Source organism: Osmerus mordax, chromosome 13 (genome assembly GCF_038355195.1).
Source record: "Osmerus mordax isolate fOsmMor3 chromosome 13, fOsmMor3.pri, whole genome shotgun sequence".
NCBI lineage: Eukaryota > Metazoa > Chordata > Actinopteri > Osmeriformes > Osmeridae > Osmerus > Osmerus mordax.
This window is the reverse complement of record NC_090062.1, coordinates 17,794,846-17,822,085: the sequence shown is the minus strand read 5'-3', so window position 1 is coordinate 17,822,085 and position 27,240 is coordinate 17,794,846.

The following is a 27,240-nucleotide window of genomic DNA, read 5'->3' as shown; positions in this document are numbered from 1 at the left end:
TGGGAGTACATTGGAGTTGCTTGAATAATGGTTATAAAATGAGCACATATTTCCCTTTAAATGTTGTGGGAGCTCAGAGGATCTGCGTGCTGGTGGAACCCAGGTCTGGTGGAACCCAGGTCTGGTGGAACCCGAGCTGTCGGTGAGTAGAGAGAGCCCGAGGGACACAGGACAGTGATGCGACCTTCCTCCAGAAGTCTCTTCGGTGTCACGCGCCCGGCCAGAGAATGTCCTCGTCCCAATCAGCCTGCCAACTTCCCGGGGAGCCGCGCGACACCACAGCCTCTCAAAACCAGTTAGTGTGTCGCCTCCCTCCTGGGCGCTGACTGGGAGGCTGTCTGGTGATGATTAGAGTTGGCGGCAATAAGAACACTCCTACAGCCTCTCTAGAAGCGGCGCAGAAACCATTTCATGACCTCCTCATGAGAAGAGACAGCATCCTTAAAACCATCTCCACTTCCTGTTCCCCCTCCACCTTGAAAGGTCAGGGGTCACACGAAAAGACAAGGACAGCATTTAAAATACAATCATGAAACAGAACTCCTGTTGCTGAGGTACCTAGCTCGCTTATTGTGGAAACGCTGTTTTTGTTTATGTTTAGTGCATCTCAAACCCCCCTCTGTGTGTGTCTGTGTGTCAGTACATGTGTGTTTATATGTATATTTCTAAGTGTGTTTGCATCTATGTTACTTTTTACAGAAAACATTGATTCTTTCTCAGCCCTGTGTGGTCAGTGTAGCAAGCCTGAGCTACAAACTAAGCTTGAGTGTTTTCTCCCGGGAGCGTCTTGGAGAAGTGCTGCTCTATTCTGTTTGTTCCAGATCTAATCTCCACCTTGCTGGGAGAAGGAGAAACACTCCAAAACAAACTGATTCACTCAAAAAAAGAAAAAAAGAAATCTGTCATACTTTGACAGTTGCTTGCTACAGGGCAAAGATGATTGAAGGAGCAAGTTGGCCTTTTAAATTATTTATGCTCCAAATGTATCTGTGTGTGTGTTCCCTGGTCATGTACAATATGATCCTCTCCACCAGAGAGAGAGAGAGGGAGAGAGAGTGAGAGAGAGTGAGTGAGAGAGAGAGAGAGAGAGAGAGAGAGAGAGAGAGAGAGAGGGAGGGGAGGGAGGAGAAGAGGGGAGAGGGAGAGGGAGGAGGGAGAGGGAGGAGAGGGAGTGAGTGAGAGGTGTATTTGTTGGGGCAAAATGCAGCAGGGTTCTGTGGGTCGCTGGCTAAGTGGTCCTGCTAACGCTGCAGCTCAGCTCAGACGTTCCCCTGGCTCTGCCCCTGGTGGGCCCCTGGCTCTGCTCCTGGTGGGCTTCTGTGTTTGGGGTTTTTGAGGAAATGAGAAGCAGGTGTTCTGTTCTGTCTACCTGCAAGAGACCTCCTGAGATGGAATGTCAGAAAGCTTGCATGCTGCTGTTTGTGTTACTGTGCTTCTGTGTCCATGTATATTTACCCCTCCCCCCTCCTCCTCCTCCTCTCCTCCTCCCTGCCGACTTGCATGTTTTCTTTTGTGTGGGTTCAGTTCCTCATCAGAATAACACAGCAGGGGGCATAGTTACCCCCTCGACTTTCCTTCTCAAAGAAGAATAAGATGAAATGTAACTTTTCATTGCTATGCCTGTGGGTCAACTTTAGGCAGTACTGTATAGGTAACCAAAGAAGAAGGAGAACTTCCTGTAGGGTTCTCATTTAAATAAGAGTATAGTAGAGGGAAAAAAAGAAAGAAAATATATCAAGTAAATTAAAATATATGTAAAAACAACTTTGCTCTTTGCGTTTAGGAGATTGAGATACTGCCATTCATATTTACATGTAGTGTTGATGTTTGCCAATATGTTACAAAACATCTTCAGGTAACCTTTGGCCTTATAGATGTCCTCTAATGATAGAATATTATATGTATTTCAAAATAACAACACAGAGTAGCTAATTGTCTGTCTCATATGATACCGGTATATTCCTATTGTCATGTATGTTGTGTCGTTTTGGCACTTTATCGTGGACCTATGAATGCATAGGTTGCATTTCTAATTACTTGGGTAATGTCAGATATTTCTGTGAGTTCTATGTGAGGTACTGCTGCCTATGGATATAGATATGTGCCTCCGACAGCCCATGACATTTGGTTTGAAAATAGAGAGTAGATATATATATATATATAGTAGAAATATTGAATTATGTGCCACATATAAAAATCTAATTATAGCCTAATGATCATATTATTTTGATTGTCAACAATACATGAGGCCCTACCTCAGATTTTGTATTAATGTATAGAAATGCAATTGGATAATAGTATCTTTGCCAATAACAATATATCGCTATTAAATCATGAAATGTATAACCTATAAATCAATAAATAATTGTCGATGTTTTCAGTCGTGTGTGTTACGTGGTTTTCTGGACAGCTAGCTGCGCCTAGCAGTTGCCTGACCTGGCCAGGTGGTGGCGCTGTACAGTAACAACCAGACAGCTTCTCTCTCCCCGGCCACCGCCACCAAACATACAAACACCCTCAGAAATGTTCAATATAAAACGGGGCCTGTCGACGGGGTGTTTACAAAGTCACGACTAAGACGTGATCAAAGGCGGACAGATTAGAAGAAGCAGCAACGTGATTTGATTGGTCCTCGGGGCTGCCTTTTCTTTGTCAAAGCAATACAAGGTAGGAAGCATGCTGCTAAACATTGTAGCTTATAAACATGTATATATTAACGTCAAACCAATTTCCTATCTCATAACATTAGAGTGCAGAACCCTCATTAGGAATGCAACTGAGAAGCGCAGCTTACTGAAACCATACTTTATTAAACAGAAAATTCACATTCAGTGTTTCATCGAAGACATCAGAACAGCTTATGGAGGTTTGTTGAAAGCTTGTGGAGGCAGGCGCCAGTTTGGATGTTACGCTGCTCATTGTATAACGTGTTTCAAATCAACAGTAGGCCTTGGCTACATTAATGCGGATAACGAGGAACCCAGAAAGTGTCCTCTGTAGACGAACACCCGTGGCACTGTGAGACTCCTACTGAACTCTGCAGAGCAGAATCTGCCCCAACACACCATGGAGCTCCACACTAGACATTTTAATTTGACGTGTTATTCATTTAGCAGACGCCTTCATCCAACTACATGGATGATTTGTGATCTAATGATCTGCAGTCAAATGCTCTGCCGCTGGAACAGTGGCGATTTTAGACATTCCTGTCTTTTGATTCATTCAATATTTTGCGTAACAATACATAAATGTATTAATTGTTATCCAGTGAAATTAGCGGCGTGGCGGGTAGTGGCCATGGCCAACACAGCATTTTACCCGTGCTTCCCAACTTTACAACTGGCTCTGGAACCAGTCGTCACACCTAATGCCTAAACCTCACAGCCAATCAGAGGCAGAGTGGGGAGAAGTTTACAGACCCATCTTACATCATCTAGTAGAAACTATTTTAATACCATATAAAATTATGTCTATTGGATGTGTGTTAGCTTTACAGTAAGTGATGCTTTTGACTTTTGCTTTTTAAAGTAGTTCAACACAGGTAATCCCATTTGTTTAATTGTTTTTTTATTATGTATGCTATACAAAAAATGTCTTTATGGTTAAAAGAACATGACATTGTTTACAAGAGCACAGATTCTACATAGATCTAGCCTCTTACTTTTGCTCTCAAAGTGCACCAGATTCATGCCTTTAACTTAAAAATGTAATAAATGCTCTTCCGGGGGAGCATACCCCCGGACCCCCCTAGAGGGTTGGGGGTTCGCCTTATCCTTCTCACCTTATTTTTTATTTTATTATTTTTTTACCCCTGACCTGTTTGCATGCCTGTTATTAGCAAGGTTTTTTTTTTGTTGCACTTTTGCAAAGCACTGTATTCATGTTAACCTACAGTCCAATTGGGGGCTGAGCACCCCTAAGGTCTGATCCTAGAATCGCCCCTGCGCTGGAACCGTGCGAGACAGAGGAATTTGCCAGATCACGACCTTGAGGGAATCCATCGGCTTTTCCAAACATTTTCCATGAACGACTTCCCAGATGGTCTCGGAGGTTACTTAACAAACCAAACAGCCTACAGATTAACAGCGGTGAATTTCTGTAGGCTACTGGATCCAGTCCTGTCCGGTCAGTGATCTCTTTGCAAACATTTTGTTAAATATATCACATCAACACAAGGGCAACATTTGTATTTTACGGGACCAGTGGTAGGCTACCTACAACTCGTCAAATTGAGCAAGAAACATAACCCCAAATTAGCTCAAAGATAGCTAGCTAACACGTTCTCTCCTTAAAACAGTCGATGTATCCTTACTAGACTAGAGCTATATTCTTTGGCTGTGGTAAAAGCTGGATGTGCACGGATGTGTCTGAGAGGGCCTGTGTCCTCTGTGCTCGGTATTATTCAAGCGTTTAACATTCTGACCACAGCTTGTAGCGGCGTGATCATTTGACCGTCGGTTGAGTTACCTGGGCGACTGCCAAAACAGACATGCTATCCCCTGCGGCAGAACGTCCTGACACGGAAATCAGTCTTACTTAATCTTATCAATCTTATCAACTGACCTTGAAAAATAGAACTTCTCTATAAAAATAACATTAGTAAGCTCATAGTGAAGCATCCGGCCTATTTATAGCTATCACGGAGAGGGCGAAGGTATTTTTCATATGAACACCTGTTTTCTTTTTTAATATAGGCCTAGCCTACAAGCCTAATTTGTTGTGAGGGCGGTTATGTTCAAGTGAAGATCATTATTTCTTTCTTTTACCGCACGGAATAGACTACAGTTGGAGGCTGGATATGACATCAAATGTATCACCGGCAAAAACCCCACATCTACCTAATTGCTGTTGGCTTTTATCTGAGTGCATTATTCATGAAAGAGTAGGCCTAGCCTTCTTCAAATACAGGTTTAATTATTTTCCCTCATGAACAGGCATTGTAATGAGGCTAATCAGTAAAAGTGGCTCGGTAATTCCCCTAGACTGTCACCTGCTTATGTACGTTCTCCAGGCTATTGCATTGCACGCATTTTCAACCTTTTAGACGAGGAACGGTTTGAGTAAAGGGGACTTCGTTTGAATGCAGGTGTAGCGCGCTACAGTAAACAGACTACAGCGCCAAAAGGCTGTTACAGTTCGCCAGTCTCCACACTTTCCCTGCCCGGCTCTTTTCCGTGTTACTCCAGCTGCAAAGTGCCTCGGGCACAAATGTATGTTGGAGGTAATTAGCCAGCAATTAGTTTTTTTAAATGGTCAACAAGCAGATGACAAATACGCAATTACATTTCCCACCGTACACGTTTAAGCAGACCACCTCCTCACCGCAGTGACAAGTTGTCTAGCAACGCGCTAATCATTCTTTTTTCAGAACTAATGCTAAGTGCTTTCACTGTACTACGGTTTGAATGACACAGGCTTTTACAGTTAGACATGGGTTCCCGCTGTCGAGGCGTTAAGAGATTAGGTTATATTATGTAATTTTCTGTTTTCTCCTCAAAACCGAAATCTTCGTTTTAATGGTCCACTATTCATCGTTTTCCCCCGCTTTTGCACCTGTTTGAGAGACACATGGACAGCTCAGCTCTGACAGGAACGATGTTACTATCAGAGAATAACCCTGATCTATCCTCTACGGAGGGAGGAGCTGTCTTCCGACTATGGTGATTTGGAGGTTTCAAAAAAGCCTTCTGAAAAGAACAGGTGCATGCGTGCCTTCTGGTGGGAGAGCTCATCTTCTGGTCTCCTAGATAACTCAGTAGTTACGATGAACTGGGTGCTGAATCTCTCATTTTCTGCCTGTCTGTTTGCCTGCTTGCGTGTCTGCCTGCCTGCCTTTCCATCTGCCTGCCTTTCCATCTGCCTGCCTGCCTTTCCATCTGCCTGCCTTTCCATCTGCCTGCCTGCCTTTCCATCTGCCTGCCTGCCTTTCTGCCTGCCTGCCTTTCCATCTGCCTGCCTGCCTTTCCATCTGCCTGCCTGCCTTTCCATCTGCCTGCCTGCCTTTCTGCCTGCCTGCAGGGGTGGTGCCCCTGTGACTTCAAGCTTGGACCCCTTTGTGGCCCTCCTAAATGTACAGTCTGAATAATTATTAACTTGTTTCTTTGCCTGTTAAGGCCTGCAATGTAGTGAAGAAAACTATATGACAACAATAATGTTTAATGTATCTGGCCCCAGTTTGGCCCCCACAACTTGGCCGCCCCAGTTGAAATAGTCTAGAACATCTCCTGCCTGCCTGCCTTTGTCTTTCTTCCTGTCTGTCTGTGTGTCTGTTAGGGCTGCAACGATTAGTCGACATTATTGACAACATCGACAATAAAAAAATTGTCGACAAATATTTCTGTTGTTGACAGGCAGATATACTAATGCAGGCAGATAAACTAGTATGCTATCCAATAGAAGAAAACAGCGCTGAAACGTTAAGGTCCAATTGCAGCCTCCCTCCTCAGGCCCCTCTCTCCTCAGGCCCCTCCCTCCTCAGTCCCCTCCCTCCTCAGGCCCCTCCCTCCTCAGGCCCCTCTCTCCTCAGGCCCCTCTCTCCTCAGGCCCCTCTCTCCTCAGGCCCCTCTCTCCTCAGGCCCCTGTTTTCAGTTGTAGCGAAGTATTTATGCCACCGCTGGTCGGAGGATATTGTAGTCTATTTATATTAATAGGCTAACTTACATTGAACTTCGGTTTTAGCATAAGTCAATTGTGTTTAACATAGCGGAAATTAGCATTGCGGCTAGCGTTACGTATGGCGAACATTAGCACAAAATATTGTTTTAAAATGATTAAATTAGCTGTCTAGAACCACATTTACATCATAAACATACAAATAAAGGGGAAGAATTTTTCGGTTTCATTTAGCAGACTTTTGGATAGAGACGTTTAAGCAGATTTCAACTTCCAGCTGCAGGCAACGATTGTATGACTGATCCAAAGAGTCGCTAACAACTTATTTTACCATAAAAAAAAAAATATACAACTGCAGCTATGATGATTCCTCCTCAAAATAACAAAATATTGTAAAATTTACATAAAGAAGATTACACTTAACTACTGACAATGGAGTTAAAAAATAGCTGTCATGGAGATTTGAACACGTACCTTCGGAATGACTGATGCAACGCTTTCAACAACTGAGCCACAGGAACTTGATTAAATGACAGATTAACTTTGGATCAATTTATTGAGAAGGAATACATGTTCAATGCAGACACAATATCGATCAAAATAAAACTTCCACACACATGATGAAAGAAATCCGATACCCATAATCTTATCCAAAAAACACAAACACCATAGTTCTGGCTCTTTATGTAGCCTAGATAGTGATCCCCTCAGAGTAAAACATTAAAGTTATGGGTTATGTTTATGGCATAGCCTAAATGTGGTTCTAGCCAGCTACTTTAATCTTTTAAAAACAATATTTTGTAATAATGTTCGGCGGAACGCTAGCCGCAATGCAAATTTTCGCTATGTTAATCACTATTGACTTAAGCTAAAACCGAAGTAACAGTAAGTCATAGGGGTACATATAAATGCAATACATCGTCTAACCAGCGTTGGCGAGATATCACTAATGTACAAATCCCATTGGCTTACGTATATAAATGCAATACATCCTCCGACCAGCGGTGGCGGTAATCCATCGGCTACACATCTGAAGGTTGCCAGTTCGATTCCCGGTCGTGTCAATTGATGTTGTGTCTTTGGGAAAGGCACTTCACCCTACTTGCCTCGGGAGAATGTCCCTGTACTTACTGTAAGTCGCTCTGGATAAGAGCGTCAAGAGGGGCCTGAGGAGAAAGTTCCGGGCCTGAAGAGGGAGGCTGCAATTGGATCCTTCTCGAAATGTCAGCTTGCAAACGGAGCAGAACAAGTCACGTCACTAAAAATACTGTCATCTGTAATGCGTGCAAGGCAGAACTTGCTTTCCATGGGAGCACAACGTGCATGCTGGAACATTTAAAAAGGAAACATCCCGGCACGAGAGGAGATGGAAACGGTGAGAAGTGAGTGTGCTCCAGCTGGAACTAAGCAAGATGACCAGTTAGCGACACCAGTTGATAAAAACGCATTACGCAGTATTTCACGCATACTAACACCGTAGCAACATGTACACACACAGCAGTTAGACAGTTGTCTGTGTACCTGCCTGCCTGTCTTCCTCTCTCTGTCTGTGTGCCTGCCTGCCTGTCTGTCTGTGTACCTGTCTGTGTACCTGCCTGCCTGTCTTCCTCTCTCTGTCTGTGTGCCTGCCTGCCTGCGTACCTGTCTGTGTACCTTCCTGTCTTCCTTTCTGTCTGTATACCTGTCTGTCTTTTGTACTGCCTGTCTGTCTGCTACATGTTCAGCACCTGTTGCTGGGAGCGTGACCTAGATGGAGTGGAGCTCATGACAGGAACTGAACCTTATTCATTCCTGAGACATTAGCAGACGCCAGCCGTCCGTGGGCGAGGAGATCAATTTTAGATTAAACTGGACTAGCAATGCAGCCAGCTCTCAGAGGTACAGTAGTGCATAAGAGCGGAATTTATATAATCGCTTCACCTTCGAGTTATACTATGCTATTGTCTGGCCATTCAATGGAAAGCCCTTAGACACACAACACACTGGTATTGAGCTCTCATGGTAAAGATGTGATAGATTAATAGCTGCTCAATGTGCTGAAACTCCCAGTGAAGGAACTTTAGACAGACATGTATACCTATAGAAAAATTACTTGGCATTGATTTTCCATCCTATAGTATTACCACAGGCGCTTGGCATCAGCTTGGCTGGTGAGTGTACGCTAGGCTGGTGAGCCTGTACGCTCGGTGGAGTTCATTAATAGACCGGGCTTCTGAGGAGTCTATGGAAAGCGCTGAAATATCGACGTGATTCTCCGGGGGAAACGTCATGTTTCATGTTTTTGTATTGAACCTAAATTGATTTGAATGCAACCTTTGTAATGCCCTGGGCCAGGAAGAATATAAAACGTTTTAGCCCAGTATTGGATGGAGATGGGGCGCATCAAGTAGTTTTAGTTAGCGCAGATGTCCTGTTAAGGACTGGAAGGCTACTGTGTATAATTACTTTGGCTGTAAAGTAAAAACACACTTAATATACTCATGCCTAATCATTTTGTCTGCCGACCGTCACCGGGAGACTGCATAGGACATCACCAGAGTAATTGCTCTCTCAAATTGTCAATTTGAAATCTCCCTCTGTCGTTAGCGCTTACTAGTGGCCTCTGAGGTTGAACGTCTTTTAAGGTAATTACTGAAAACACACAAACTGCACTAGGCTGTTTGCTGACAGTTTTGTGACATCCCTGAAACTTACAAATAGTTTTAATATGTAATGAAACTATGCATACAGATTATTGATACGTTGTAGTAGCCTGTGTGAATTGATTATATTCCGGCGGTTCATTTGAGTGATCACTTGAAACGAAATTAGCATTGGCAGTGCTAATGTCCTGCTCTAGGGGTGGTGAACAACACAAAGACCTTATGTTGCTTTGGCCTTCAGTGCTCATTATTATTTACATTTAACATTTAATTTATCTAACACACGGTTTTATACAATGCGATATATATATATATAATAAATATAAGACGTTATTTATATAGCACATTAAGTGCTTTACATAAAATCAATAAAAACAATATTATAAGTAATAAAACTCTTCTGAACACAGGCAGCAGTCTTTGCGGTAATCCAGAACAATCTCAGACCTTTTGCAGAGCAGACCATAACCTATGTTGCCTAAGCCTTTTAATTCAAGTCCAAAACACACAATCTCAGACATTTTGCAGAGCAGTCCAGAAGCTATGTTGCTCAAGCCTTTTGATTACAAGCTGCAGTCTTTGCGGTATCTCAAGCCACAGTCTTTGTGGTTTTCCAATATAAATAAAATGTACCGAAACACAGGCCGCAGTCTTTGAGGGAATCCAAAAAATCTATAAAAACAATAATACAACTAATAAAAGTAATAAAACCCTTCTGAGATCAAATTAGTTAAATGCTTTGGTAAAAAGATAGGTTTTAAGCTGTCTTTTGAAAATGTCTGCATTACTGCATATAAAAGCTGAAGATCAAGGATCAGAAGTGCAACAGTATTTCGGTGGTCCGAGTCAAGGAAACAGTATGTATTCCTTAGTCACATCATGTAGTTCCCTTGTTACGCACTTCCCCTGTTAGGGAGGGGAGGCTACACCTCGCTGCTCAAGGCCCCTAGTGGTCAGAAAAAGAGGTATGGAGTCGTGGGTGTAAGCAAGGGCACAGACACAATGTTACCGTTTCAGAAGGGGCATTTATTAGCCACGGTAATGGTAGGGAGAAGGGGCTGGATGGGACCAAAGCAAAGAAAGTAAAATACTGCCCACCCCTTTACCTGTCCTAACTACCTATCAAATAATAATACTTGCTAACTGGGGCTCGAGCAGAATGCCCTAACCAAAATACAGGGGGTGGTCAGCCCAGGTCTTACCTAATGTGTTTAGACAAAGAAGTTACCCTACGGGTGATGTAAGCCCAGGGCGTCTTGCCTAACACCAAGGTGCTTCCCCTCCTCCCTGGGAAGACAAAAGAAACTAGAAAGGGTACAATTTCTGGGGAAATTGTTGGGTGTGCTTGCTTGCGTCGGTTGCAGATGGGTCAGTTTATTATGAAACAAGCTGAACCCCCTTTGAAACAAGCTGTTCTAACAACGTTGTCACCCGCAGTATTTTTCAGATGGAATCGCGATTCAAACAGTACCATATGCTAACTAAAAACTACGTTTTTGGGGGCATATTTTCATATAGTCTAAATAAGCTTGACATTTATTTAGGGGAAAATCGCTCATTCAAAAAAAGCTCACTGGTAGCGATCATTGTCAGTAACAACGCAAAATGCGATGTAGCCCTGTGTGGAGAAGGCAAGCTGACCCCGGTACTACTACTAGACTACTGCTGTGTTCGTCTTGGTAGCGATTAAGTTGCTTGAATTCGTTCTGTTGCACGGTTAGGCTGTGGCATTGAAGTTCGGGGCTGCGTTTCCCGAAAGCGTTGTAAGCCTAAGTTGATCGTAGAATCCATCGCACAACGAATCTTAGTTTTACGGGCCTTTCCCAAAGACACCGTAGCTAAAGTGTCTCTTGAAAATTCGTAGCTCTTGAAATCGCATAGATTAGCCTACTCCTTACGAGCAGGTTTGGGAAACTCACGTAAGAAATATCGATGGTTTCGTTATTTTGCTCGATCGTTGCTACAAAACATTGTTATCGGGAAACGCACCCCAGGTTAGTAGTCAGATAGTTTCACCTATTGAAAGACTTTTTGAAACCACAGGTAATGATAATTTCACCAACAAATCGTTTACTTGTAATCTAATGTCATAATAAATGCTAGAACTAAAATTTATTTGTGAGGAATGTTTATTTTAACGATTGAAAACAGATGCATCATAGACCGCTGTAGTATGTGTTGCCCAGGCAACAGAGGCTAATTCTCTAACGAAAGTAGATGTACTTCCTTAATAATATCAGCTCATATTGTACATTACATTTCACAATTGTGTTTCATATCACAAAGTAAAATGAGTAAATAGTTATCACCCTGGCCTCTTTTGGCCTCTATAGTTGGCCTAGCTATCTCCCAGAAGTTAACGAGCTGCTAAACTACGTTTCTTTTGACAAAGTTTAGGCTGTGGCATTGAAGACAGCGACGCACCACACAAGCTTGAGTTTAAATACATTGTTTAATGTGACATTACTTACTGTACATGCAAGTCTTGATTTGCTTAAATGTACATGTGCTGCTAGTACACCGCGGCACGATACGATACTCACTGTGCAACAGCACATCTATGCACGTTGCACCATGCGTCGTTGCTAACGTGTGCTGACGTTGTGACGTAGGCTAGCACCGAGTTCCCTTCTTTGACACAAGGCAGTTTTTGCCACAAAAACTGAATTTCAGCCTAAACCGTGCAACGGAACATAAATAAAAATACAAGAAACTTAATCGCTACCAAGACGAAACTTTTGACACCGACGTTGTCTATGTGGTCCAAATATTGACGGATCCTTAGGGGGGCAAAAATAATCATAATAATAATAAGATATATGTGAGAGAACAAAGGTTGTGCTCTCGCCGAAGGCAAAGCACACCCACTAAGATTAACAACGGAAAGTAATAAACAAATGTCTGGGTACAATACAACAAAACAATCACAAACAACCGGTCTAACAGGCCGTCAAATGTCACAAACCAAAACCCTCCAAGACAGAGCAACCAAACACGGAGAGACAAAGAGAGTAGTGGGTGGAGCTGTAGAGCAGAGATGGTGTTAGTGGGAGGAGCTGTAGAGCAGAGATGGTGTTAGTGGGAGGAGCTGTAGAGCAGAGATGGTGTTAGTGGGAGGAGCTGTAGAGCAGAGATGGTGTTAGTGGGAGGAGCTGTAGAGCAGAGATGGTGTTAGTGGGAGGAGCTGTAGAGCAGAGATGGTGTTAGTGGGAGGAGCTGTAGAGCAGAGATGGTGTTAGTGGGAGGAGCTGTAGAGCAGAGATGGTGTTAGTGGGAGGAGCTGTAGAGCAGAGATGGTGTTAGTGGGAGGAGCTGTAGAGCAGAGATGGTGTTAGTGGGAGGAGCTGTAGAGCAGAGATGGTGTTAGTGGGAGGAGCTGTAGAGCAGAGATGGTGTTAGTGGGAGGAGCTGTAGAGCAGAGATGGTGTTAGTGGGAGGAGCTGTAGAGCAGAGATGGTGTTAGTGGGAGGAGCTGTAGAGCAGAGATGGTGTTAGTGGGAGGAGCTGTAGAGCAGAGATGGTGTTAGTGGGAGGAGCTGTAGAGCAGAGATGGTGTTAGTGGGAGGAGCTGTAGAGCAGAGATGGTGTTAGTGGGAGGAGCTGTAGAGCAGAGATGGTGTTAGTGGGAGGAGCTGTAGAGCAGAGATGGTCTTCTCAGGGGTCTGGAGGAGGGACTCCATCGTTGTTCAGACTGAACTGGTGTCTACAGGAGATGCCGTCAGCACCCCTGTCCTTCTGAGAGATGGAGGTCGTCCCCTCGCTGCGACAACAGAGGAGGAGAAATCGATTACCCTCGAGGAAGAACGGAGGGGGGGGGGCTGAGTAAGGGGTCATGGGTCAAACTTAAAGAGGGCCGTTCATCACACCACAGGGGGGATCAAGTGGAATTACAACCATACATCACTACCTCTGTCTCTCTGTTGCCAAGGAGACCTGGTTCAACGTTCCCTCCTGATCTCATCATCTCCTCGTCACTCCTGAACTGACTGGTGTGTGTGCGTGCGTGCGTGTTTGGGAGTCCAATTTGATTTGCTTCTCTTTACCCTCGAGATGAATAAAGAGCAATCAATCCTATTGGTAGTGTGTTTGTTGCAAATTGGCCAATCACCCTGTCTTTTGTGACCTAGTCAAAGCATGTAACTTCCTGTGACAGGATTCCCTGTAAGCATTCGGTCTGGTCCAGTTCCAGTGCAGAACATGGAGAAAGAGATCCGAGGCCCACAACGTATTGGGGGATTTGAACCTGCGACCTCTTGATCTGCAGTCAAAAGCTGTAACCACTGAGCTAAAATCTCAGATACCCTCCCAGCTCACGCGCGCGTGCCCTCCTAGCTCAGCACAGTTACTGTGCTCATTACACAGTCATTACTCATTACTCACATTAACACACCAAGTCATCCCAGGACACAAGTGGCGGCCATCTTGCGCAAGGCTACACGTGGGCGAGCTCCAGGGTGATGAGGAAACTTCAGTCTTGTGGGTGGGGCTCCAGGGTGATGAGGAAACTTCAGTCTTGTGGGTGGGGCTCCAGGGTGATGAGGAAACTTGTCCTTTTCCTGCCATTGATTTGTGTGTTGGTGAGCTGGGTGCAGAATTCATTTCTACAGCAGCTCAAAAGGAATGAGATGGGACCCATTGATGAACTTTGCCTTGCGGGCAGGGAGACCTGCAGGGAATACGTACTTTGAATTGTGCACCAAATAACTTCTAATGAGCAACTAGTGTTCTTTGTTGTGGATTACTTTAGAACAGCTTCAGCATTTAGCAAAATGTACTTGAGACTTTTCCTTGAGTTAGCCAAGCCTTCTGTGATATATTTCCTGCTCTTATTAAACACATTTGTTGAACTACTAATACTTGTGCTGTAAGTCCCTGAAGAGGTGGTGTCTGGTGGCACCATTTTGTCCCCAAGCTATTTTAGAAGACCTGGTTTCATGTCCTGGCATTGAAACATCTCCCTTGTTCTGGACTGTTCCAGGAGCTCAGGTGTGATGGAGTGTGTCATTACTGCCGGTTCCCATAGCGATACCCTCCTGGTGATGGCAGGAGGAGGGAGGGAGAGGAGGGGAAGTCCCTGTGGTGGAGGTGGACCCAGGGGAGTTGCCTGAAATGCCCCCCAGCCTCCACAGGCCCCCAGCCTCCACAGCCCCCCAGCCTCCACAGCCCCCCAGCCTCTACAGCCCCCCCCCTAGCCTCTAACACAGACACTCCAGCACTACAGTGGCATGTGATTATGCACTACAACTGAATTATCTTTGCAAAATTAGGCATTTACTTTGAGTCTGGGAAAGAAAACGTTTTAGTGATTTGATTCCCCCCCAAAACGTATTTGCAGGCGTAAATCATTTATTGGAAGCGAAACAAACCAACACCAGAACCTAGTGTTTGGGTGCACTATTGTATTTTTGTCAGATCAAGTAATTAATGAATAGCATGAATAGAATAAAACATCAGATATGTGTTTGGGGTGCAGGGAGCCCTCAGTCAGTGTCTTAACATATCAGCTAATCTCTGAGCATATCTGCCGCTTTCCCTTCCTGGAAGAGGCTCTCATTAAATATTAATGAGATGTCTTTGATATCTTCTCAGTGTGAGTAGAGACACCCTGGATGTGTGTGGCTGATCTGTGGGCCTCGGCAGTTGGGAGAATCTTCATTTCCTATTGTGGCTTGGCGTCCTCCAGCCTGGACCGCTGCCTGCTGTTCTCTGTCCTCTCTCACAACGCTAAAATATTCATTACTGTCATTTCGGTTGAATTCTTCGTCGTTGGCCCCCTGTCATCTTCGGGTTGAAGTAAAGGCATCTCTATGGCAACGGCAGCGCCTAACAGGGTTCATGCAAGCGTGAGTGCGTCCTGTTCTCTGACAAGATCGCTGCGTCGCAGCCAGCTGACGGGAGAGGCGGGGGAACAACTCTTTGTTTAAAGCTCGACCGGCTGTGCTGCTGGACCGGCTGTGCTGCTGGACCGGCTGTGCTGCTGGACCGGCTGTGCTGCTGGACCGGCTGTGCTGCTGGACCGGCTGTGCTGCTGGACCCCCCCCGCACCCTGAACGCCCCCTGAAAAGATCCTGTTTATCCCCCTGCCATCCACGCACGGGTTACCACTGTCCTTGTACCGCGGGGACCAACTGCTTCAGTCGGTCGCCCGCTAGCTTTTTCCGGTCGGTATGTAGCCATGAAACACTCATACAGCGGTATGTAGCCATGAAACACTCCAGCGGTATGTAGCCATTAAACACTCCAGCGGTATGTAGCCATTAAACACTCCTACAGCGGTATGTAGCCATGAAACACTCCTACAGCGGTATGTAGCCATGAAACACTCCTACAGCGGTATGTAGCCATGAAACACTCCTACAGCGGTTTGTAGCCATGAAACACTCAAGCGGTATGTAGCGCTCCAGGGAGCCACACGCACTCAACGATGGCTGGAATTTGTGACAACTCTAATAAAGTCTGTTCACGCAATACATAATCTGTAGTCTTTATGATGATTTTTGGTTATTACGACCAGCGGGGTTTCATTCTGATTTCCGCAGGCTCGTCATGAGCTGGAGTGTGATAGTAAAACTCCTTTTTTGCTGTTACGTCCACAACTATTTGTGGAACAATTTCTCACACTGTGATTTGTATTTCTGAGTTATTCTGCGGCGATTTATGCTTTTGCTATTAAAGTTATTCATCCCCCCTGTACCCATTTACATAAAATGCTTCAGTGTCACATTTTGAATGTGGAACTTTATGACTTGCCTCCCCCGTTCTAAATCGTTCTTCTTAGTTTGAAATGTCTCTGTTCTGATATGAACTAATCTGTGCTTTCTCCCTCTTATTTGAAAGGTTAATTGAAACTCCATTAGAGTTGTGCTGGACTCATTTGTGCAATCAGGGGGTAAACTAAACACCAGGATGAATTGCCTCCAATTGTTTTCCCCCACAATGCTCAATTCCCAGAATCCCTAGCAGTGCGCGCTCTGAACAAGACATCTATTGGTCACTTAAGCCCCCTCCTCCTCGTTGGTCTTCCTCTTATCCTACAGAAAGCAGCTACATTAATTCTGAAAACCAAATTCCCTATGCCGTGATTGAACAAAAGCAGGAAGGGAAAACAAAAAATCAGCCAGCTATTGTGCTGCTATGTCTGCCTCCAGTCATCAGCTTGCGCTTTCTCAGGGGAACACCACAAGCTTGCTGCCTCCGACAGGACATTTCTATTATTATTGTTATCATTGCTGGTCCATTTTCATGTCTTCACTGATTTGAGGACTCATTGTTGCTTTCCATTCCCTGTGACATGGATCTGTTGATGCTGGCAGGGCTGGTGAGCAGAGCAGATTACCAGGCTAACAGGCACTGCATGTCCCCCTGGTTTCCTGATCTGAGATGCATAGCTGAGGATAGTTATTAGACTCCCCAACACACACACCTCACCCCCCCTCCCCCCACACACACACACACCTCGCTACTTCAACTTTTACCAGTCTTTTTAAACAAAGTATCTGTACTTCTACTTGAGGGAAGGATGTGTGTACTTTTGCCATCTCTGCACCTCACCCCTCCACACACACAGACACACACATGCTCACTCACACACACGCTCACACACACACGCTCACATACAGACATTTTGCGCACACACCATAACAACACAACACCTCCAATTCATTCTTGGGTTTGCGAGGCTCCCAGTGTTAGTTGTATCACTCCACATGAGGATTATTGATCTGTTTGTTTCAACGTGTAATGAACAAGAGGGGGTGTCTGTGAGAACCTGATAAATGCATTACAGCTGGTAAGTAAACAGTGACAGCACTGTAATCCCAGAGTCCTCCGAGTCTGAGCCACGCAGCAACACAGCAGTGCTGGGAGCTCAGCCTGACAGACATGCATGAGGAGAGATGCTCTGCTCCACATCCCATTTCCCCTGGAGAGAGAGATCTCTCCCACCTCTATTGGATTTGCTCAGTGTTGTTCTCCCTTATTGGATCAGTGCTGAAGACTGCACAGTTTATTGGTGAGACCAGAGACCACAGCTTAGCCGCGTGTAGACGCGTGTCTAAACCAGACAGCATCTGTCCCAGACAAGTCCCTTTGATTTAGGAAAGACAAGACACCTTCGGACTCAAGTTCAGCATCAACAGTATGTACACACGTTCCTGACCAGCTTTTCATCTCCTTCAACTGTGACGCAGTTGTTTGCATCCAACCTCCTAGGGAATTCATCTGAAACCCAACCCTTAGACTACATCAAGCAGGGCACTGTGTTGTGGAGGAATAATGACATGAACCAGTATGAATTCATTTCAGGACTAGTGTGTCCATCATGAGCACAATGGCTGACTCAAAAGAAAGTAAACTAATTGTGGTCATTTGAGTTTATTTTGAGGCTTTCCACAAACCGTAGCTTGTCACATAAAACTTTGTTTTTGTTTTTAGTTGTTGATATGAAGCTTGTGACGTTGCAGTAGTGAACATACAGAGTCCATGCTCTCCTGCAGGTAGCAGAACAACAGTACACTTCAAAAGACTAATAATGAAACACTTGAATTGATGTATTTTGAGTTTGAGAGATTACCGACCTGTCATTTCCATACGGTTTTCCATAGATATTTCAGGGCTGTGTGGCTTAGGAGTAATTACATTTTATGATGAGATATTCTCGTGAAAATCTATCTAGTGGAGGTGTTGCAATTCATCGGGTTCAGATCATCTTTTTGATCCTATCTTTCCTAGTCTCTGTCTCTCTGTCTGTCTCTGTCTCTCTCACACACAGCCCGCACACTCAGAAAATGTAGATCAGCTCTTTTCCAACATTTGGTTTAATATTTTCTGGCACCTACAGTACTGATGTCTCAATCACAGGAACGCCCCTGATCTTCAGCCCAGCTACATCACCCGTATCACGACTACACTAATAATCAAGCATCAGTGGAACTTTACAGCTCTGCTCCAGCTTCCTTTCTCCTTTTATCGTCCTCTATTAAGCCAGCTGGTTCCCTCTGTGCTGGAGAGAATGCTGCAGCACCAACACCCAGGTGAAGACTCTGAGGCGTGAATGAGGTGATTATGCTTCACTTTGTATCCTCCATTAACCGTTCTGGCTGGCAGGACTGTGTGGGGCAGGACTGTGTGGGGCAGGACTGTGTGGGGCAGGACTGTGTGTGGCAGGACTGTGTGTGGCAGGACTGTGTGGGGCAGGACTGTGTGGGGCAGGACTGTGTGGGGCAGGACTGTGTGGAAGGACTGTGTGGGGCAGGACTGTGTGGCAGGACTGTGTGGGGCAAGACTGTGTGTGGCAGGACTGTGTGGGGCAGGACTGTGTGGGGCAGGACTGTGTGGGGCAGGACTGTGTGGCAGGACTGTGTGGGGAAGGACTGTGTGGGGCAGGACTGTGTGGCAGGACTGTGTGGCAGGACTGTGTGGGGCAAGACTGTGTGGGGCAGGACTGTGTGGGGCAGGACTGTGTGGGGCAGCACGTTTCCAAACGTCTACACACGTCTACACACGTCTCCCCACCTTGCTGGCCTGCTGGGGGATTGGGGTTAATGTGGAGAGAGATCCCAGCCCTGATCGGGTGTGGGGAGCAGGCATGGTGGGAGGGGCTTGGCTGTGTTCCTGGCTGAGGGGCGAGGTATTCATAGTTTTCAGTCACGTGACATCCACGGTGACCTGGAGGGCAGAAAGCTGCTAGCGGCTCACACCGCTGAGACGCAGCAAAAGCCGGCAAATTTACCGTCCCACATCTCTTTGGATCACCTCTTAGCTAAAGAAAAGGAAAGATATGGACACAAACTGCAGCTGAAAGTCCTTTTTGTCCTCCAAGTGGGCGTGCCCCTTGGAACGTGACGTCACGTGAAAACTATGAATAGAGAAAGAAGGAGGGAGAGGTAGAGAGAGAGACACAGAAGGAGAGAGGTAGAGGTAGAAGGGGAGAGAGAGAGGTCTTGTTGATCTAGGAGAAACTCTTGAGTCTGAAGTCTCAACCTCAGTGAGTCTTGGTATTTCTGTCTCACTCATCCGGCTGTTTGTCAGCGAGACATGGCAACACGCTTTCATGCTCGATTGACATAAGCTGCTTGTGAGCTTCGATCTTGGCAGGAGGCATGCAAGTGCAGCCATGATGGAAGCTCTGTAGCATTACTATGAAAGAGTGGAACTGAAGTGAATGGCAATTCCCCTGAGGTCCTGTGAAAGCTGCCCAGCCGTCTGCTCTGGGTTCACTGGAGGATGGGACGGATGAGCTTAACCGTGCGGAAAACCAGGAAGTAAATTAGTCTTTGTTTTCACCATCACCAGAACTACACACCAGCCAGTTCTGAAATTTGTGGCTAATGACAAAAAGCGTTTAGTCAGTGTTTTTCATGTGAAGGTAGATTCCTGACCAGCGTGTTTCGCAGGTGTTTGTCTGACTTTCTAGGGAATTTACCCTGAAACAACCCCAGCACATCCCAACCCCAGCCTGACCCCAGCCCGACCCCAGCCCAGCCCGACCCCAGCCCAGCCCGACCCAAGCCCGACCCCAGCCCAGCCCGACCCAAGCCCGACCCCAGCCCATCCCGACCCCAGCCCATCCCGACCCCAGCCCAGCCCAACCCCAGCCCAACCCAACACCGACCCCAGCCCGACCCCAGCCCAGCCCGACCCCAGCCCAGCCCAACCCCAGCCCAACCCCAGCCCTACCCCAACCCCAGCCCAACCCCAGCCCGACCCCAACCCCAGCCCGACCCAAACCCAAACCCCAGCCCTATCCCAACCCCAGCCCAACCACAGCCCAACCCCAGCCCGACCCCAGCCCGACCCCAGCCCAGCCCGACCCCAGCCCAACCCCTAGCCTATAAAATGTTTGCTTTATCAACTGCCGTTCTATAAACGGAGAAACACAGATAATGATAAAACACAGACAGCAGCAAGGCTGTGTGATGTAAACTAAACTTGTAGCTCATATATAGAGTAGCACATGTAGGATTATCTATCACATCATGTAGGCTTAGGACTTGATGTTATAGACAGGCCGCTAGGAAACTGGTGAGAGGAGCTGCTCAATCTATAACCCCTTTTTGTAGCCCGAAGAATGAATAAATCATTGCCCTTTGTGGGAAACCATACTAGAATTCTCCTTTCATATGAAAATAATAATATTGACGTTAGGTTAAACATTCCACTGCCGGTTTCTCTAGCTTCAGGTGACTGAAATATCTTGAAATATTCCCAGGCACAGCAGAGGCCGGAGATTCTCCCTCACAACATTCACAGCTTCAGAAACTTGTGTGATCGTGCTCGTTCTTGTGTATTAGATGTGACACAAGGTCATATATTCATTCATTAAACATGAATATGTAATAATAGCATACTGATAAAGACACTTCTTTCATAACATACATTCCAATAGAACTGGACAGGAACAGATGTGTTGTTTTTTCATTATATAAGTTAATTAGTAAATGATTAATGGTAGAACAGCATATCTATAATAATAATAATAATAATATTATAGCATATCTATACATCTCCAAAAGGTCAGGTCCCTCGTCCCTCGTGGAGAAAGAGCATTCTAATGACTCAGGTGTTTTTGGAGGGAGATAGTCGGTACTTGACAGCAGAGAAAGGAGCCGAAGGAGAATCCTCTCCTATGTGACATTTTGGCCGATAATCCCAGACTTTTTCACATCCGCAGACAAAGCAGCTTGCAGCTTGCAGTTCTTTCACTCGCTGAATGTCACAGTGTTTCCAGATGTAGCAAGACGCAGCCACCACTGCTTCTCACACCACTGATTTATAAAAAGGTCTTCCATGTCTGCCGTCCATAACAGAACTCAAGAACAACTGCTCCCATTTCCTGCCAGCCGAGAGGCCCTGCTCCGACCTTATATAGCCCCAAAAAAGGTTTGTCCTTGAATCACACACTTAATATGGTGAAGGACAAAGGCTTGGTGCTCTGTTGTGGTTCCTGCTCCCGGTACAGAAGCAGCAAGAGGAGGAACAGGAGTGAACTCAACACGTGTTTTTTGTGAAGGGCTGTCAGCTGGGTGGTCAGGCGGGGGGTCAGGTGGGGGGTCAGGTGGGGGGTCAGGCGGGGGGTCAGGCGGGAGGTCAGGTGGGGGGTCAGGTGGGGGGTCAGGTGGGGGGTCAGGCGGGGGGTCAGGCGGGGGGTCAGGCGGGAGGTCAGGCGGGGGGTCAGGTGGGGGGTCAGGTGGGGGGTCAGGTGGGGGGTCAGGCGGGGGGTCAGGCGGGGGGTCAGGCGGGGGGTCAGGCGGGAGGTCGGCTGGGTGGTCGGGTGGGCGGTCAGATGGAGGGTCAGGCGGGGGGTCAGGCGGGGGGTCAGGCGGGAGGTCGGCTGGGTGGTCGGGTGGGGGGTCAGGTGGGGGGTCAGGTGGGGGGTCAGGCGGGGGGTCAGGCGGGGGGTCAGGCGGGAGGTCAGGCGGGGGGTCAGGCGCGGGGTCAGGCGGGGGGTCAGGCGGGGGGTCAGGCGGGAGGTCAGGCGGGGGGTCAGGCGGGGGGTCAGGCGGGGGGTCAGGCGGGGGGTCAGGCGGGAGGTCAGGCGGGGGGTCAGGCGGGAGGTCAGGCGGGGGGTCAGGCGGGGGGTCAGGCGGGAGGTCAGGCGGGGGGTCAGGCGGGGGGTCAGGCGGGGGGTCAGGCGGGGGGTCAGGCGGGGGGTCAGGCGGGAGGTCAGGCGGGGGGTCAGGCGGGGGGTCAGGCGGGGGGTCAGGCGGGGGGTCAGGCGGGTGGTCAGGCGGGAGGTCAGGCGGGGGGTCAGGCGGGGGGTCAGGCGGGAGGTCAGGCGGGGGGTCAGGTGGTCTCCAGCCTGCTTGAGTTGTTTTACTTAGAGAGAAAGGTCACTTTGGATCTCGCCTCACTGAACTCCAGTCAGCTAACTATCTTTCAACAAGCTGCCCTCTCCATCTTTCCTGTTCTCTCCTCTTCACTCTCTCCATCTCTCCTGTTCTCTCCTCCTCACTCTCTCCATCTCTCCTGTTCCCTCCTCTCCTCACTCTCTCCATCTCTCCTGTTCCCTCACTCTCCTCCGCTCTCTGCTCCTCTCCCTCTACTCCTCCTGTTCTCCTCCGTCTCTCTCTCCTTTCCCCTCCCTCCTCACAGGGGGTTGTGGACATCAGTGTGTAGTACAGATATGTGATATTGTGTTGTACAGAGTTAACAGTGCGTAGTACAGAGATGGCAAAAGTACACATCCTTCACTGAAGTACAGACACATGTTTATCAAGACTCTGGTAAAAGTTGATGTGCTGTCTACACTTTTTTACTCAAGTTAAAGTAAAGAAGTATGTGTTCTGACATATACAAACGTAAGACTAGCTTGGCAGAAAAATAAATGGTGAAGTAAAGTACCGATACCAGAAGAATCGTCTTAATTACAGTTACTTCCCATCTCTGGTCTTGGCTCAGAGGAGGTATTCAGCTCCCTCACCCCTCAGGAAGACAGAAAAGCTTGTTTACATGGTACATGTAACTCATTTATCAGATGTTTTCATCCAAAGCCACATCCAGAAACCACAGCAGAATATGAAGGATCAAAAGTGTGTGCTTGTAACAGTTGAGTGCTCAGCAGTGATGAGAACAGCTGTCAGAGGGCCTCGTCTGACCTCAGCCAGGTCACGTCTGCATTAAGCACCAAGTCAGCCTGCCTGCCCCAGCCTGAATCACAGGTGTCCTTGAAGGTAAACACAAGCCTGCTCTCCCCTAGCTAGTCTGTAAAAGTCCCATCTGTTTGACTGGTTTTGGCATTTACTGGCAGAGTGAAGTGCAGTGTTCCTCTGTCAGGGAGTTTCCCAGACCCACTCCAGCACAGCCTCATCCATCTCTGGTAGAGATTGTGTTGCGTTGACATTTTCTATTCTGTGAAGTGAGTGGAGCCCTGGCGCGATTCATCTCTCGTCGTCGAGGTGTTTCTGTGGCTCGCCGAGTGGAAGTGACAGCTTAGCTTGAATGTCAGCTGCTTAAAGAGGTCGAAGCAGTGCCTTCTGGGTATTCTACAGTAAGTGGTGCCTTCTGGGTATTCTACAGTACGCGAGGCGGCGATGATGATGATGATGGATGGCCTGTAGCGGATGTTCGGTCTCTCCGATGTTTGGGCCTTCGGAGGTATTTGGCATTCTGGATGAAAGCCCAGCTGGCAGTAAAAGTGTGGCGGACAGGCCTGCAGCTGGCTTTGTCTTCAGGGAGGCGGGACAGTGGAGACAGACACTGACCAGAACTCTGGTTCATCTTTCACAAGGATTCTGTAGCATCAAATGAAATGAAAGAAACTCTTTGATAAAAAGCAGGCTGTCCCTGTCTTTGACGTCAAACTAAACCTTCACTGCAGTAACGTAAAAACGTACTTGGAACAGTATGTCTGCTATGTATTACATGGGGAGGACAGGGGGAGGCAGGTGTACTAAGATGCTTTCAGTCCTCCCTCCCCCCTATCTACACCCTCCAACCTCACTCCTACCTACCCCCTCCTACCTACTGCCTCAACTCTGCCCTGTCTTCCACACAGCAACCTGGAAATGACTCTCATCTGATTGGCCAGATGTGCCTGATTCTTGTCTACTGTTGGTCAGCTAAAATAGTAAACCCAGGAAGGAATCTCACTGTTGTTCCTCATCTTCGACTCTGAATTGAAACGTTGGTCATCCCACCATCTGTTTTGAAGTGTTTCAGGGGTTCTGAAAGCCACACATTTCGGCTTTCTATCAGAGAGGCGTCTTTTCAAGAGTGGATGACACTAAAAACTACAAAAAGCCCCATTTCCTCACATGGACACAGTATTGTTCCAGGCATCCCAACCTGCAGAGACTAATTTTAATTAATTAATTAATTTTAACTAATGTACCCCCTCAACCAGCACGTACCCCCCCCCCCCCCCCCTCGTCTTGACGAGACGATAGAATCTGTCTCCGCTTCAGACGAGTCAGTTTACCTGCCTCGCTGGGTTGTTTTTGGCTCCATTGTTTGCAAAACAGCGTGGCTGTGCCTTTTGGGCCCCGCGCACAAAACACCCTCAACAGAGCGGCTGTCGGAGAGCTGTATCGTCCTGTCTCACACACAATGAGCGCGGGGAATTACCTGCCACACCGCCCGCAGGTAGGCTAGCACGGCCGCTCCCGTTTAAGACACGTCTCCCGGTAATCTCGTCTCCCTGCTGGCTTTTGTTACTTCCCCTGCCAACCGCGAGAAGCTCAGTTGCCGCCATGTTAGTGTCTGTTTGTTTTGTTTTCGCTCCGTTCATTTGACTGGCAACCGTTCGTGTCTGATGGAAAACCGGCTTCTTAATTTGTGATGTAGATCACAGAATGGTTGTAATCTTCCTCCATCTCGTTTGAGCGGGGCAAGTCGATGGCCCGTAAACCTGAGCAGCGCCATCGTTGGTGCGTGCATAGCGGAGTGTTTACAGTGCAGTGGGACCACTCTCATTTAATGCCTGGTTTAGTAAAGAACAACACACATCTTATCACTCACACGCTCACAGTCACAGTCTTGCTATTGTGTTTTATTGCCCATTCATACGAGTAGCCTACTGTAGCATAGAATTAGATCTTTGCAATACATTTGTCCATGCTTATGTTCACAGCTAACGAGCATTTAAGCATCTTAACTCACCCTCACATCTGTCTCACCCTCACACCTGTCTCACCCTCACACCTGCGTGAGGACACTGCAAACCCCAGAACATTTCTCAACACTCCCACTTCCTGCTCAGCGACTTGTTTTATAAAACAATCAGTCAAGGTTACGCCGAACCAGATCTGAGCTATCATTTCAGGGGACGCTACCTGCCCCTGTGACATTTAAAGAGCTCCCAAACTGAATAATGTTCTCATCATTTTCAGGGGGCTTTATGAGATTGCTTGCCCTCCAGTGGACAGAGACTGAAACATGGACATTTACATAACTTAAGTCTCCCACCTGCAGATATCCATCATTAGATTTACTGCTGTAGCAGACTCTCTGAGGCTATTGAGAAACGAGGTTAGCCAATGAGATGTGTCACAATTCCTTACAGTGACCTCAGCTGAAGGTTGAACAAGACAGAAATATTGCTCCTGTAGACTGGATGTTGGTGAGAACACCTCAATGGGTGTGAGGAGTCAGGACTATGTTAGTAGCTGGTTTGGGACAACTGTCTCTTCCTACCACATCTAAAGGCAGTCTCCAGGGAGTGGGGAATGTTTGGAGAGATGGGGGTTTGCTGTTGCCTGGAGCTGTGGAGTTTCCTACAAACCGATATGGTGTACCTCCTCTCACTGACTTAGCTTTGAGCTGTTTGGCTGAATGAGTGATGAGATGAAGCTGCTAGCAGCGTATATGTGTTTCCCTCCAGTCTCAACACTGCCAGTTTGGGTGCGTGTGTGTTTGTGATTGTGTGCTCGCAGCTCACCAGAGAGAGAGTGTGCGTGTGTGTGTGCGAGTGTGTGCGTGTGGTTGTGTGTGTGTGCTCCCAGCTCACCAGAGAGAGTGTGTGTGTGTGCGTGTGTGTGAGCTCCCAGCCCACCAGAGAGTGTGTGTGTGTGCGTGTGTGTTTGTGATTGTGTGCTCGCAGCTCACCAGAGAGAGTGTGCGAGTCTGTGTGTGTGTGCTCCCACCTCACCAGAGAGAGTGTGTGTGTGTGTGTGTGCTCCCAGCTCAGCAGAGAGTGTGTGTGTGTGTGTGTGGCGTGTGTCTGAGCTCCCATCCCACCAGAGAGAGTGTGTGTGTGTGTGTGCGGTGTGTGTGTGTGTGTGTGAGCTCCCATCCCACCAGAGAGAGTGTGTGTGTGCGTGTTTGTGTGTGTGGCGTGTGTGTGAGCTCCCAGCCCACCAGAGAGAGTGTGTGGGTGTGTGTGTGTGTGTGTGTGTGTGTGTGTGTGAGCTCCCAGCCCACCAGAGAGAGTGTGTGTGTGTGTGAGCTCCCAGCCCACCAGAGAGAGTGTGTGTGTGTGTGTGTGTGTGTGTGTGTGAGCTCCCAGCCCACCAGAGAGAGTGTGTGTGTGTGTGTGTGTGTGTGTGTGTGAGCTCCCAGCCCACCAGAGAGAGTGTGTGTGTGTGTGTGTGTGTGTGTGAGCTCCCAGCCCACCAGAGAGAGTGTGTGTGTGTGTGTGTGTGAGCTCCCAGCCCACCAGTGTTCCCAGAGCTGCATCCCAGGATGGGAGGCCATGACCGGCCCTCAGCTCAGCCAGACAAGCCTGCACGCTCAGATAAGGTCCAGCTGCCACGGGCCACAGCACAGCCAGACAAACACCACCGCTAATATCCCACTGAGAGATCCAGACGCATGTTTACCACCAACATCTCACCACATTAAATACATCCAGATGTGACGTGCTCAGATGTGATACCGCTGCTTGTGTGTGTGTGTTCTGCTTGAGTGTGTTCTGTTTGTGAATGTTCTGCTTGTGAGTGTGTGTTCTGCTTGTGAGTGTGTGTTCTGCTTGTGTGTGTGTGTTCTGCTTGTGAGTGTTCTGTTTGTGAGTGTTCTGCTTGAGTGTGTTCTGCTTGTGAGTGTTCTGTTTGTGAGTGTTCTGTTTGTGAGTGTTCTGCTTGTGAGTGTTCTGCTTGTGAGTGTTCTGTTTGTGAGTGTTCTGTTTGTGAGTGTTCTGCTTGTGAGTGTTCTGCTTGTGAGTGTTCTGTTTGTGAGTGTTCTGTTTGTGAGTGTTCTGTTTGTGAGTGTTCTGTTTGTGAGTGTTCTGTTTGTGATTGTGTGTTCCGGCTGGACGGGGTGTTAACATGTCCCGTCCCTCTGCAGTGCAGCGAGGGAGGACGGTGTTACATCTCGCTCCATTTGGAAGAATTAAACGATGGGGGAGTTGATGGAAGGCGGCCATTACTGCTGGTTGCCTCTGCTGGTAATGTCCCCTTCAGGGCCCCCTCCCGCCCCCCTCAGGGCCCCCGCCCGCCCCCCTCAGAGGACAGTGAAGGTCATTGAAGGAGGCGTCTTAATCAGGAAGCCACGGCTGGCTGTGTAGCCTCTCCTCTGGGTCGTTCCTCTCCTAACCCTCACCCTCCTCACCCTC